Source organism: Aethalodelphis obliquidens, unplaced genomic scaffold, assembly GCF_003676395.1.
Source record: "Aethalodelphis obliquidens isolate GAN/ISIS:26980383/991018 unplaced genomic scaffold, ASM367639v1 scaffold52, whole genome shotgun sequence".
Classification (NCBI taxonomy): Eukaryota; Metazoa; Chordata; class Mammalia; order Artiodactyla; family Delphinidae; genus Aethalodelphis; species Aethalodelphis obliquidens.
This window is the reverse complement of record NW_020837996.1, coordinates 5,341,058-5,353,869: the sequence shown is the minus strand read 5'-3', so window position 1 is coordinate 5,353,869 and position 12,812 is coordinate 5,341,058. Positions and strand designations below refer to the sequence as shown.

General features: G+C 42.9%; 1 protein-coding gene across 2 annotated transcripts in view; it reads left to right on the top strand.

The window, feature by feature from the left end:
- The window catches only part of DOCK2 (dedicator of cytokinesis 2), a 407,498-nt gene that overhangs the window by 128,909 nt on the left and 265,777 nt on the right, over positions 1 to 12,812 (top strand). The gene's annotated exons all lie outside the window — the stretch shown is intronic.

Sequence of the window (12,812 nt, the reverse complement as noted above, 5' to 3'; positions counted from 1 at the left end):
GTGCTGAGTGTGACACCCTCCAGGCTGGGGCGGCTGCCCAAGAGGAACCAGACACCAGAGCAAAGAGGGAAGCCAATTATCCAAAGGCAAATGAGGCTCTAATTATTGCTTTAGCTAAAGAGGGTAAAATTATTTGAGGAGAGACATCTCATTTCTGAAGTACGCACAGCCCAGGACACTTGTTCAGAACAAGGACTTGGATCAAGTCCTGGTTTTGCTGCCTTAACCACGACACTTCATGTCTAGGAGCATCTGATTCCTCATCTGTCAAATGGGAACAATCTAGGATGTTTACCTCATTGGTTTACTGTGAGAATGACATGGGATAATGCCTGGGAGAGGCCAGGCGGGGTCTGACATTTAGTGAGGACTCATAAATGGAGTATCATCGTCATCGGTAACGCTTACTAGTATTACTATTATTTGTAATCATTTGATAGTGGAACAGAATGTGGAAGTGGAGCTCAGGAGACCTGAATTCTCAGTTCTGCAGTTTTCTGTTGCAACTTAGAAGTGAATAAATCTCTGAGTTTTATTTTTTTTGTCTCTCAAATGAGAAACTTGGATCAAGGGTTACATCAGGTCCCTTTCATTCGGAGATTTGTGGACCTACACATGCTGAGAACTATATATCATCCTCTTCATGGAGCCTCATGTCAACCCTGTCTCATAGGTGCTGTTATCTCCTTTTTTGAAGGTGCTGAAGTTGAGACTTACACAGGAAGCTGGGATTCAACCCCAGACTCCTAACATCCATTGTATACTTAATTGTCTGCGTGTCCCAGCATTCAGTGTAGTGACTGATGGTGGACTTGTGCTCAAACCTATTTGTTGGCTGCACTCCAGGCTTTTGAACAATGGGAATGGTGGTGAAGCTTGGGGCTGTGCTCACACCACACCCTTGTCTCTTTTACTCAATCCTCCCAAAATTGTAGGCACAAAAGTCCAGAAAGAGACTCTTGTCAGACTTTGGGGGCAGCTCCTGATACCTCAGCTCTATTTAACATAAATGAGACTGTTAAACACCTGCTCTTCATGGCAAGTGGGTCATTTTGTGAGTTACCCGAAGGATTGTGTATGCATGTGTGCATTAAAGAACTTGGCACCACTGGGTTAATCGAACGTCTGAGCTGGAACGGACGTTAACAACCCGCTGCCCAGAGATGGTCCAAAGCAGCAATTCAGAGAACCTCTGAAGAGGGGTCACCCTTACACATACAGCAAGCTGGCCACCTTCCCCCTGCATCTACCAGGCTAGCTACTCTCTCCTCCTCCTTCCCCAAGAGCAGTGAAAGCTGCTCTTGTACTCCCCACCCCTCTTCCTCCTGCTCTCCCTCCCTCTTTCCCTTTCTTTCTCTCTCTCGCCCCCTTCCCCCCCTTCCCCCCACCCTCTCTCTCTATCCAAGACAATTTGACTTAACGCAAAAAATTCTAGGTGTGAAGGAGTGTCTGGAAAATTGATCTGGCTCTGATGAGAGATGCTGACCGTGGAGGAGGCTGGGCATGTGTGGGGGACTCGTACCTTCTGTTCAATTTTGCTGTGAATTCAAACTGCTCTAAAAAATAAAGTCTATTTTAAAATGTTAAAAATGCAGTGAACACACACACACACACACACACACACACAAAAATTGACCTACCCTTCCCACAATCTATTTTGCAGAGGATGGGGGGAAAGGCCCCGAAACGTTAAGTGGTTCCTTCAGGTCAGTTAGTTGCCCACACATCAGTTGTGTCATTGGAAGTGCGACTCTAGTGTGGTTGGGTCCCTTTTCTTTCTGGTTCAAGGACACGTGTCAGCGCCTTAGGGAAGTAGCAAGGGAATTAGTTCATTTTCATTGCCCATGCCTATGGTCGCGGCACGTTGTCTTTGCTGGCACTCAAGTATCACCGTGCTGCAGCAAAACCCTGTGCGCTGGGCCTGGGGATCACTTCCCAAGGCTACCTCTGGAGGAACCACGGAATGATTAGGTGGTGGTTCGGGCTGCCCTCTGCCCACTCCACTGCCCACTAGCTCCCAGCTGTGCAGGTCTAACCACCTCCCTGTCTGTGTCTCAGTCTCTCTGTCTCTGCCTCCCACCCCATCCCCACATCTCCCCCATGCAGTCCCTTCTTCAAATCCACTGCCTCAGCACCATCCTGAAGAAACTCCACCTTGCCCCCTGCCCTCTTTTTAAGCCTGCTTTGGGCGTTAACTGATTTTCAGCGAGGCTCTCCTCTGCCCATCCCCTGGAGTTCCAGGATGTAAGGTAGGGGTGGTGATGGACTATACGCCCCACAGAGAGAGCGTGGGCTGTAGGAAGTCATCCTATGTCATTTTCCCTCCCAGAGAGAGCTACAGTGAATTTTCTTTCTGGGTCATCTAAGATGTGGGCACACCGTGCCAAGGTGAGCATTATTTATTTATTTATTTACCTCTTCCCCACCCAGCTTGAGCCCATTTTGTCCTGACAGTTACCACTCTACTCTGGTTGCAACTGGTTTTGTTACCCAGGTGGGACAGAGTCAGCTCTGATTAGGTTTTTAAATTTTAAGCACCACTATCCCCCCACTCCCTCCAAGTAATAAAAGTGTACTTTTGTTTTGTTTTTTTTTTTCGGTACGCGGGCTTCTCACTGTTGTGGCCTCTCCCGTTGCGGAGCACAGGCTCCGGAAGTGCAGGCCCAGCAGCCATGGCTCACGGGCTTAGCCGCTCCGCGGCATATGGGATCTTCCCGGACCGGGGCACGAACCCGCGTCCCCTGCATCGGCAGGCGGACTCTCAACCACTGCGCCACCAGGGAAGCCCTGTTTTCTGTTTTTAAATGTGTGTTGGGTAATTCTAACACACCTTCCTCTAGTGAATCATTGCTGGCTCCCCCAAACAGATGGGAAGGTCATGAACTCCTTCTCCCATGATGATGAGATAAAAGAATTTGGCACCCAGTAGAGTACCTTTGGGCATCTTATGCTGGCAGCTTCTGGCCACGTAGGGGGTTCTTCCCAGTTCGCATATGGCTTATCATAAGTCAAACAAATGCAGTGAGAATCCACACGTTCTGCATCTGAGAGGCTCTCCTCTTCCTGATGCTTCTCTGAGATTTTCCTTGCATTTGCACAGCACAACCTTCTTGAGTTCAGGTAAAGAGTGTTTTCTCTGTATTCCAAAGAATTGGCTCTGAGTAGGTGCTCAATGTGTTTAAAGGATGAAGGAACCTTAATTGAGGAAGGTAACATAATCTATTGGAGGAAACACTGTACTGAGAGTGGGAAGATTTAAACTCTAGTCCAGGAAAGCTACTAACAAGCTGCATGACCTTGGACAAACCACTTAACCTCTCTGGGCTCCATTTCTCATGTGTGTCATTGGAGAGCTGAATCTCTAAGATCCTGTCCATCTCTGATAGTTGGCGAGTCTGTATTGCTACAACAGCATAGAAAAAGAGGCAGCAATTTCAACTTCAACACTGCTTGAAAAGCACTTAGTTATTCTGGGGTTTCGAGGGCAGTGGTGTCAGTTTAACATGAAAGATATGGAAGGACTCCTTGTGTTCAGATGTATCCTGGGCGGTACATTGTCCACACAGGCCATTGTGAATCCATGGCACGTCATTGAGAGGTTTGTCCGAACTGGCTCTGTGCTTCTTGGCGGGAGGGACCTGAGACTCCACCAGTCTTCTGAGCCTTTGGAGAGGGGCCAGCAGTTAGGACAACAGAGCCCCACTTGCTCTACTGGGTTTCTCTCTCCATGCAAATATTTCTGTGGGTCTGAAAAATTGCTTTTCATCAGGTTTGCCCCTGCCAATGTCCCTGATTGGCCAGAACCTAAGTGTGCAGTGAGGTGCTTTGTTTGCTTTGGTTTGGTTTATGGGGGTTCTGGGCTCCCCTCCGGTTACAGCTGCAGGTTTAAAACAATTACAGTACCGGTAGCAAGAGGTTCACTGCAGTGCTCTGCTGTTTGCTTGAGGGCTGTGTTGAGAAAGCAGGTCCCGGTTACCTCTCAGGAACATTTGTGCTGTTTCAGAGGCCTACAGCGAGTTGTAAATCTCCATAGTTGGTGGGGCCAGTCTGCAAACAGCAAAATGGTTTGTACTGTGGTTCAACAGGAAAAAGATAAAATCATTCTCTGAGAGTGAGATGTGTTGTTCCCTCTTCCTTGTTCACCAGGAAATCTGGGCCATACACATCGAGAGACAGACCCTGGGGTTTGGGGAGTGGAGCAGGAGAGATGGTGTTCTTACTCCTGTCCCATGGGAGGGGGCAACTCTGGCCTCCAGGCCCCTTCCTTGTGGCCAGGCTTCTTGTACCATTTTACTTCCCATGCCTAACTCTGGTCAGCTACCCCCTTCTCCCTCTCTTGCCAACCTAGGGGAGAATGCTGGGGAGCCCTCCACCGTTTCTTTCTCCTGGTTAGTCTTGGGAAATGGGGACATCCTCAGAGTGCATGTTACAGGGCTGCAGTGCTCCACGTGCTTCTTTCCATGCCTGAGGGTCAGGAATGAGGGTCCCAGAGAGAGGAGGAGTATTGCCTCGGAGCAAATTCAGTTCATTCAGCAACCACTCTTGGGGCTCCAGTTCTAAGCTGTATTCCGGTTTTGCTCTGCCCGCTCTTGCCTAGGGGAGTTCATCCACCCTAGGGCTCAGTGCCATCTTGATGCTTACAACCGCCAACCTTAATCTTTAGTCCATGTCTTTGCTTTCACCTCAATCCCCGTATCTTTGTCTCTCTGACATCTCAAATTCCATACAGGATAGATGGGACCACCTCTTTAACGAAGAGACATAATGTTTCAAACAGTTTTTCCAATTCAACAAATGTTTATGATCCTCTGCTATAAACAAAGCATTGACTAGCCATTTAGAAAATACAAAGTTGGCAAGAATATGGTGATGTCCTCAAGGAGCTTGCCTTCATTTGCAAAATGAGGCACTCCTTGTTAAAATGCAGGATGAATTTTCTACAGTAGAGGCATAAGCCAAGTGCCAGGGGATTTCAGAGGAGAGAGCTAGATGATGTTCAAGTCTTTCTTATTGTTTATTACCTCTAAAAATTTATTTAAAAAACCATAAGAAACACAAGAGACCTTCAGAATTGTGAATATCCAACCTTTCTTAATTTATTAAACTAGATTTTGGTAATCTCTGATTTTTTTTTTTATGATTCGACTTTGGCCCCAAATGTATAAAAAAGACTTCCTGGATGATCTCCTCACTCTCACTTGTTGAGATCTGGAGAGACACTGTGAGATTTCATAATCTCTGAGTTGTATCCATCAGTGACTTTGGAAAAGTCACATCACTTCTTTGGTTCTTGGTTTCTTTATCTGTAAAATGGGAATAATAATTGGATTGATGTGAATATTAAATGAAATAATGCTTAGTGCAGTTCCTGGATGGTAGATAATGTTCTCTAAATGGTAGCTTAAACTTAATGTAAGTATAATTATTATTTCCATAAATTATTATTTATAATTATTATATTCATTTTCACTATTATCTTCTCAGAGTTGGAGCCAAAGTACAGCATTAAAAATAAAATGTTGCTTAAATTGATTTTTCCAGAATATAAAGCCAGGAGAAAAACTGTGAGAAAGGGGATAAACATATGTACTGCCATAATTACGATAATAGTTAAACTTTGTATAATTTCTTATGGAAACCTTATAAAGTAGGTTACAGTCATTCTTTTACAGATGGAGAAAAACTTGCTTAACTACACCAGATCTTGCTAGTGAGCAAGCTTACAGTTACTTAGCTGGTTTTTGACTACTGATCTGTTTCTTCCCCTCTCAGCCTACCATGAATAAAGCCAGTATTTTGAATCAGCGCCCTTTTTTACTCACTTGGCATACACTACCACTTGACCTAGGCAAATGATTACGTGATGGTTGGTAAGGCCAATTTAAAGGCAGTGCTTTGCCCACTGGCTTCTAAAGCTGAGGGAAGCACGGGTATATATCCTGGAGAGTCAGCTTCTGTTGTGCTTGCACTGCAGTCGATTTTATCAATTTTTTTTTCAACGCAACAGCTTCAAAAGGCTCTTTTGCCCCAAAGTAGCTGATCTTTTCAAATCTTTGCTATTTCTTTCTGGTAAGAGTTTCAGATAATAGGATAAATGCAGTTAACAACCACATATTTTAGATGATGAAGAAATACTCTAGAACACGTTTAAAGGTTTCACAAAACACAGACACATAGAGTTGAGCGGCTCCTTGGAGAGATTGCCTAATCCACAACCTCCTCATTTTACAGTTGAGGAAACTGGTCCAAAGAGTGGACATGACCTGCTCAAGATCACACCATGGGTTAGTTGCAGAGATGGGAAGCCAGAGATCCTGATTTTGGTTTCTTTCTTTTTACTTGTGTTTCTCAAAGTGTGATGTGTACCACCACATGCAAAATTCTTTTCCTTGGCATGAAGGATAATTTTAGCTATGCACAGTTAAAGTACTATATCACAGAAGCAGATCATTCGTTCTCTCTCAAGTCCTTTTCAATATTTCTCATTATGTCAAGGATTGTATACCTCTGCTATTTTGTCTTTAATCTTTCTCTGCTAATCTCCTTTGATAGCGCAAAAGGAACAGACCTCGGCTTTAAGTGCCTCTTAGAATGTAATGTAAGTGTTTTGTTTTCCTGGTATTGATTGTTACCTTACCTTCCATCTATGGGAAGCGACAGTGGTTTTCCATTTGAAATAGCAAAATTTTCTTTTAAAATAAATGTAAGCAGATTAGAATGAATCTCCTTTATGAAAAAATATTAAGTAAACCATAGTGTAGGCTGTAAATTTTGAGGAGTACAGGGTAGGTTTCACGTTGTCAAAATGTGAAATGGTTAACTAAAGCTTGGAAAATATTTGATTCTGCCCTTTAGAATGCCCTAAGCCTTTTGAGGTTAGATGTGGCTGAATCCCAGTTTCCTTCTTATTCATGTCATGTCTTTTTTATGTAGCAGCCAGAGAAACAATTATTAAATCAAAATGGAGAACATAAAAACTACCCATATACCAGAGATATATTGAAGGTCTCATTATTGGTAGCTTTCCTACAATCCAAGAAGTTGGGTCAGTAGTCAATTTTGTTTCAGTATGTATGTATTTTTGTGTGTATTTTAAATTATAAACTGCATGCTGTTGCATTTGTTGAGAACAGAAACTGGTTTTATTTTTCAGGGACTGACTTAGGCTCTATTTTAAAATTCTATTTTAGACCTCATTCTTACCTTGTTTTACCCATCTAAAAAGTTCTCTAATTTCTGATTACCTTGCTGTTCAGTGAGAGGGTGTGAATGAAAGAAAAAGTGGCAAAATGCAATTTATCAAAGATTTTCCCACTGTTACCACACTTTAAAGGTTAGAATGTATGGGATGAATGGAATAAGAATATTAAAGTTATTCATCAGATGGGGGCATAGGTAACTTTCTTTTACCTATAAATAGGTATATGCCTATATGAATTGAATACATGGAGAAAAAGATGTACTAGATTACACTATTTGGGTGATTTTCCTATTGTCTTTAACAGCTAATCTTCCAATATTGCCTAATTTTTTTCCCTGTTCCCTGAAGCAAAAGTTCCTGCTTCTATAATTTAGTTACCCAGAGATGCTGGGGTTCTGAAGACCAATCACTGCTAGCCTGGCATGAGCTAGCCTTCATAAATATCACACAGAACTCATTCATGTCCCCTCATACTGTGGGCCTCTCCTTCTAAGAACTGGCCATTATGTGCTTTTTGTGGAATGCTCCTTCGGCAGAGAATTTATTCTCATTGAGAGGCATCTGAAGAAAAAAGAAAAAAGGAAGGCAGAGTCAACTTCTGGTGACTTATGGGCAGTTAGAGTCAAATGTTTGAGAAACGGGCTTCTGAATCAGCAGAGATTTTACAAAGTGCCTGGTAGAGCTGCATACAGGTAGGTAGGGTACTGAGATGCCAAGAAAGAATGCTGCTTCTATTAGGGCTAATAAAAAGACTGCATTGTACGGCTTCCCTGGTGGCGCAGTGGTTGAGAATACGCCTGCTATTGCAGGGGACGCGGGTTTGAGCCCTGGTCCAGGAGGATCCCATATGCCACGGAGCGGCTGAATCCGTGTGCCACAACTACTGAGGCCTGTGCACCTGGAGCCTGTGCTCCGCAACAAGAGAAGCCGCTGCCATGAGGGGCCAGTGCACCTCAACAAGGAATAGCCCCCGCTCACCGCAACTAGAGAAAGCCCGCGCGCAGCAACGAAGACCCAACACAGCCAAAAATAAAGTAAAAAAAAAAGACTGCATTGCTAAATTCAGGACTAGGAAGGTTAATGGCGGCACATTCTTTTCTAGTATCAAAGATTAACATGATAACTTGCATATTAAAGTTAGTCCAGACACACTGCTAATGGAGGAGACATACAAAATTAATTTCTACAGCACCTCATAAATTATGATCACTCACTCTTCCCTGCCTGATGCTTTGTTTTGGCAAGAGCTGCATGCAGACTTAGAATGGGTGCCCGTCAGTTCCTAGTGGGACATCTCATGCTCCAGAGGAATTTGGAGAGCTCGGGTGTATTCCCTTCAAGTCCTTAATCACTGCTAGTCTTCTGCTGGGTGTCCCCCTGCTGGCATGTGTGCACTTCATCACCAGCCAGGTTGTGATTTGGCAGGCATTTTTATTTTAATAGTTAATAAGGCAATGGAACTGAGCTGAGATGAGAAGAGCATGGAAGGCGAGGTAAAGAATGGGAGAGAGGAAGGAAGAGCTGCTCTCTCTTCATGCAGGAGATTCTCCATGTAGAGCTGGGGACAGCATCTTTGGGTAACTGCTCCTTGAGCCCTATAGAGGACCAACGCTCGGCCAACGCAGGAACCCAAGCCCAGTCTTTGAGAGCTCACGCTCTGGAGTCTGAATGCCTGAGAGTGAGACCTGGTGCAGGATCTCAGGCAATTTGCTTAACTTCCTCAAGCCTCACTGTGCACGCCTGTCAAACAGGGAAAATAATAATACCTACCTGATAGCAATGTATATTTTAAATTTTGGTATAACTTACATACAGTAATGTATGTATGTATAACTTACATACAGAAATGTACAAATCTGAAGTGTACAGCTCAGTGAATTTTTTTGACATTTGTAGACACCCGTGTAACCACCACCCATGTCAAGATATAGCATATTTCCATTACCCAGAAAGTTACATATGGATATTTAAAAAAATATGATAATAATAGCTTCCATTTTCATGGCGCTTACCATGGGCCAGGTTTGCTGCTCTGAGTGCTTCACATATTCTTATTTCATTCTCACAGTCTTGTGAAGGGAGGTGCTCTTATTATCTCCACTTTACAGACAAAGACACAGAGATTTAGAGATTAAGTGACTTGTCCAGGGTCACACAGGCAGTAACTGAGATTCCTGCTCTTAGCATCCATCCTGTACTCCGCCTTATCGAGGGGCCTGGTACTTATTGTGTCAGAAGAATGAGAATAGAGCCTCCTTAATGTCTGACAGTTCTTTCCATTCCTCCTCCTCACAGTCCAGTTTATCCCTTTGCCTTATCTTGGGCCAGTAGGCTGTGCATGATGCTCTAGCAGGAGTGCCCTTGAGGGAAAGGACCAGGTTTTAGCTACATTTCCATCCCAGTTTCAACAGCCAGGTGCATTGTAGATACTCTAGAAATAGTCGTTGGCTGTTGTGCCCTGCAAACCCTGCTTTCCAGTTCCTATTCAATTAGCCTTACTTGGTAAAGTGACAGTATTGACAAACATACTGGTTAGATCACCTGGGCAGTTTGGGCTGCTTACCCCTCTTTGGACTCTGCCTAAACCTTGTGTTTGTGATGAGCTAAAAGTTTCAAGCGAAAACCTCTCATGTTACCAAGCCCCTCTAAGCTCCCTTGTCCCAACTTCCTGTGTTCATATATCCCCAGTCAGTCCCTGTTCAGACCCCAGCTGCTTTTCCTTCTCCTCTTCCTTGCTTCTGTATCTTCTTTCCCCTCCTTTTCCTTTCTTTTCATTTCATTGTGGTCTTCACGATCATCACCAGATAAACTTTAATAAACTGCTCTCTGCTAAATGCACTGTGATTGCTTATTATAAATTCTTTATGGAAGGAGGTCATGTACCATGTATCTTTCATATAGTTGAATTCATGCTTGCACATTTATATGAAATCATTCTCAGACCTTTGTCCCTTTGACATCTTCATCTGAATGTCTTACAGGTACTCAAACTCCACACTTCCAAAATTATATTCATTCTGTTCATGAAAACTTTCTCTTCTTCCATTATTTTTCTGCTGGTCATTTGGAGTTAGCCTTCAAATCTTCTTGTGCCTTATTTTTCACTTTCAATAAATCACTAAGGTCTTTGAATCTTTCCCACATATGCCTTGAGTCTGGTCACTTCTCTCAGTCTTTACCACTTATGTCCTGGTCCTATACACCCCAGTGCTTGGCATTTGCTAGGCACTCCATAAATATTTGTCCAGATGAAAAATAAGATGCCATGTAAGGACAAGTACACGTCATGAGTCGTCCTCCATTTATTGTTTTCATGTTTTATGTGAGCACATAACGCAGTCAAATGAATGAAAACCATTAGCTTTTCTCAGGTTCTTTTTAGAGCTAAAATTCCACAACTTGATGTCAAAAGCAGCTAATCACTACTGAACTTAATCTAGAACATTAACATTGAAACTCAAAATACAAAAAATCTCTTAAAGAATTTAGTGCCAGAAAAAGCTGTGTTTCTCTTGAGGAATTGGTTCTCTTCTACTTCAGTGATCCATACACTCTAGAACTTGGATGATCTCCTTCATTGTCCGGACAGTTTATCACACAAGTGAGGAGCTACATTTTGTGGGTAATTGAAGCCCTTATGTTACCATTTACTTTGGCGTGTCATCTCCTTTTTGCATCTTTTTGGACTAAGGTAGCATAGGAAGGAATACGTATAACTAAAAATAAATATATCAACAAGTCATGCCTACAATAAAATATTAATGTCATTTTCATAGGAGTGCAATCTGAGATTCATTGGCAGGGACTGAACATAGTGGAAACACAATGTGTTTCATCGTATGTTTTTATACTGTTCCCGTCAGTTGACTGGTTCTTTTCTTTATTACACTTGGACTGCCCCAAGGGTAAGGACCATATGTTGTCCTCCCTCTGTACAGAAAGCTCATTACATGTTGTTGACCGACATGTATTCTCTTTACTTTCTCCCTTCTCACACTTTCCCGATTTCCTCTTCATTGGCTTCAGAATCGAAACAGGCTCTCTTTGATCCTCTCATTTAAATTTTGGGCCTAAGTGGGTGATTCATTTCTCAAGTCACTCTTTTGCCGTGGGCCTTCCAGGGGAGGACTCGTGTCGGTTCTGTTGCATGAATGGAGAAATGAAGCAGGCAAAACCCCCTGCCCCCTGAAGGCTGTCTCTCTTCTCTGCCTTCTTAGCTGAGTGCTTCTAGAAAAGAAAAACAGGCCAGAAGGAGAATTTTTTCCCATTTTCATTTTTATTTGGGCAGGATCGGGGCGGGGGGCATAGCAATGGTTTTTCCTTCCTCTTTGGAGTTTGCTTCCAATTCTTCAGCTTGTTTGAAAGCTGTTACACTTGTCTGTTCTCCCTTTGTAATAAACAACACTAGATTTTAAATGTGTGGGGCTGTGAGAGGGACCCCAGTTTCCTGTCCTCTGGAGCTGTTATGGGGAAGGTGAGGGAAGGAGAGAATCAGATGATAATTGGAAACAATTACACAGCCCTTCCATTTTGCTAATGCTTGAATCCAGGAGAATTTTCTCATTTAATTCTCTGAAATGAAGGGCCCCTCTGTTGGCCTTAAAGTGCAAACGAGAGGCTTTTAGTGTGTGCTTGTCTCAGAAATGGAATGCCGGCTGCTCATGTTGATCCAAAACATTGCTGTTGGTTTTTGTTCTTTTTGGTATGTGTAAGTTTTGTGATGCCAGCGATACAGGGTTGTTCGTGTGCAGCTTGAGGATTGCCAGTAAGTGGCATTATTATTCTAAGTTGCAAGCAGAAATGTACAAGGAAGTTCAGAGAACGCTTGCCTGAGCCTTCTTTTAGTCTCTCCACATACAAAAGGGAGCATGAAAATCTGAGGCGTATACCCCAATCATTTCAGTTTATTCCCTCCTCTCGGAACTCAGTTCTCTGGAGTTTGGTATTGCAGACAAAGGACGCTTGGTTTGAATGATGCAGATAACAGCTTCTAGTCCATTTTATTCCAGTACGCCTGGACCAAGGTGTTTTGTCAAGTGTACGTGTCAGCTGCTGGAGTTTCGATGTGCTCTGCTTTGGACTCAGAAACTTCTTAGGTGTAGCATCAGATCCCTATGCCTCATTACACTTAATACAGGCACATCCAATTTTATTGCACTTCACAGATACCACATTTTTTTTTTTTTTTTTTTTTTTTTTTTTACAAATTGTAGGTTTATGGCAACCTTGTGTTGTCAGATGATGGTAAGCATTTATTTTATTTTATTTTTTTACCAGTAAAGCATTTAAAAACGAAGGTATGTATTTTTTTTAGACATAATACTACTGCACACTTAATAGACTACAATATAGTGTAAACATAACTTTTATATGCACTGGGAAACCAAAACAATTTATGTGACTGGTTTTATTGTGGTATTTCACTTTACTGTGGTGGTCTGAAGCCGAACCTGCAATATCTCTGAGGTACGCCTATAACTACAACTGAATTTGTATGTTTTATTTGGATCCTCTTATGGGCATTTTAATCCCCATTTTTGGAGGAAGGGAGGTAAAGTGACGTATTTGACATCACGCATCCTGGCAGTAGTAAGTCGGGGATTCAGACCTA